The sequence below is a fragment of the Galeopterus variegatus genome, unplaced genomic scaffold (assembly GCF_000696425.1).
Source record: "Galeopterus variegatus unplaced genomic scaffold, G_variegatus-3.0.2 Scaffold18883, whole genome shotgun sequence".
Taxonomy (NCBI): domain Eukaryota; kingdom Metazoa; phylum Chordata; class Mammalia; order Dermoptera; family Cynocephalidae; genus Galeopterus; species Galeopterus variegatus.
The window spans coordinates 3,513-6,140 of record NW_007744994.1 but is presented as its reverse complement, the minus strand read 5'-3'; positions in this window follow the sequence as shown (position 1 = coordinate 6,140).

Sequence of the window (2,628 nt, the reverse complement as noted above, 5' to 3'; positions counted from 1 at the left end):
TGTTCAGCCATTGTATGTGTGATCTGTTTGCATTACAGCACATCCAGGCCATTGTAACTAACTAATTTTTCACAATTTCTGAGATAAATTACCTGTTCTTTTATATGAGAAGATTCACACAGGAGAGAAACCTGTGTGGTCACCTTTATCCCAAAGTTTTTCTATGGAAAAATCAAAGAAATCATGGGGAGAAACAATGCAACAAATTAGGAACGACTTGTCAGGGATACATATTATTTTATGCTGAAAATAAAGCAAATTTTTAGAAATATCTTTAATGTGTCAATACTTTAAACAAAATTTCAAGTTTCTTTTATAGCACAGAATTTGAAATGAAGCTAAAAGTATCAACTTATGTAGAATGTATGTAAATTTTCAAATGGAAAGGTTATAGTATCAAAACTATTTTAAAAATTCTTTTGACTTTATTATAATAGTTATGTATAAGAAGTTATATTGACTGCTGGGGGTATTTGCCTATATCTGGAGACATTTTTGGTTGCCATAAATGGAGGCATTGGTCCTTCTAGTGGTTAAGTGCCAGGGATGCTGCTAAACAGTGTACAGTGCACAGAACAGCCATCTCGAGTATGTAGGGTTTATGCATATAAGTATTCTATGTTAACAGGAATTTCCTTTAATGGATCCTACATAAATTTGGGTAGTGAATATATACACAGCATATTAAATATAGTGACTTACATTTGTATCTCTTACATTAAATACCACTCTAGCCTTTTTATAGCTAGTTAAATATCACAGACCTTTTCTCAGTTGACTGTAGAAGTATGGATTTATGAAGATATTTAATAGTTTGTGAGCAAATAGAATTAAAATATAATACAAATTCTTTCTCAAGTTATCTGACATACCCTCATATTTATGGGCTTATTTATGATAAATCCCCTAGCAATCTAGGAATAGAATGAAAATAAAACTTCTTAGACCTGCTAAAGGGCATCTTTAGAAAACATACACCTAACATCATACACAATAATGAAAGACTAGGTGCTTTAACCTCCAAGTTTGAAAAACAAGACAAGAATGTTCAATTTTACCACTTTATTTCACTTTGACCTGGAGAAAGTAGCTAAAACATTACATAAAAAGTAAATAAAGTTATTCATATTGGAATAGAAAAAGTAGAGCCATCTTTAATTTCAGATGACATAAAGTTGTATATAAAACTTTGTAAGAGATTTGCTAACATAATGCTAGTATCCATAAATGAATTTATCAGATCAACATACAAAGTTCATCTGTATTTTTTCATACTAGCAATAAGTAATCTAAAAATTGAATTTAAAACAAATCCATTCATAATAGCACAAAAAACTATTAGAAATAAGTTTTACAAAAGAAGTGCAAGTGTTTATACTAAAAATTAAAAGAAAACATTCCTGAAAGAAAAAATATACTGAATAAATCCATTAAATGTTTGAGGATAACAATATTTAATGCTGTTAAGATCACAATACTCCACAAATTAATATAAAAGTTTAATGCAATTTCTTCAAATTCACAACAGCCTGTTTTACAGAAATTGACAATCTCAATTTTCCTAAAATTGATATGAAAATGCAAATAAAACTGAATACTCACAACAATTTTGAAAAGGAAAATTGGATAACTCACACTTCCCAATAACAAATTTTACTTTAAATTTCCATTATTGACAATGTACTACTATCATAAGAATAGATTCATGGGGGTCATTGAGATAAATTTAAAGGTCCAGTAATAAATAGTTTTGTTATTGTAAATTGATTTTGACAAAGGTGCCAATATATTTCAATGAAGAAAGAACAGCTTTTTTCAACAAATGGTGCTGGGAAAACTATATACACTTGCAGAAAGATAAAGTTGAACCCCTAACTCAAATCAGACCCATTCACAAAAATATTCAGAGTGGATCTCTTATTGTTTGTAGGAGCTAAAAGTATAAAACTTATAGAGAAATAATGGAGTAAATATTTGTAATTATATGTTGGGTAGCAATTTCTTAGATATTACACCAAAATCACAATCTACAGGAGGAAATGAAAAGATAAACTGCATTTGATAACATTTTAACACATTTTTCAAATGAGACCATAAAGAAAACAAAAAGGCAAGTCAATTCATGTAAAAATTTTTTTAATTATGTATCTGTGTCAGGGATATATTTCAAGAAACTCTTAAAAGTCAGTAATATGCAATCAATTTTTTTAAGTGGAGAAAGTATTTCAATAGACATGTCTACAAACAAGATATGCAAATTGTCAATAAGTACATGGAAATACGAACATTTTTGTGATTAGAGAAATGTAAATGAAAACCATAAGGAGGATAATTAACACCCAANACTGCTGAAGTAAACCGAGGTAAACTTTCTCTACGAATGTTCTAAAAATATGCTGTAAATTATCATCTGTGTTACAGTTTTCTTCTACTTTCTGTTTTATTCTATTTTTTATTTTTTTATCTTAACTTCTCGATATGCATTGCAGTTGAATTTTGTGTCCCTTTACCTGTTGCCTTCTATCCCCTCTCCTTTCTTTATCAAATTGCAAGTGACCTTAAAGAGCCTCTTCAGTTTTAAATTTTGCAGCTCTTTTTCTACTTTGCTTTTCTTATAGAACTTCAGTG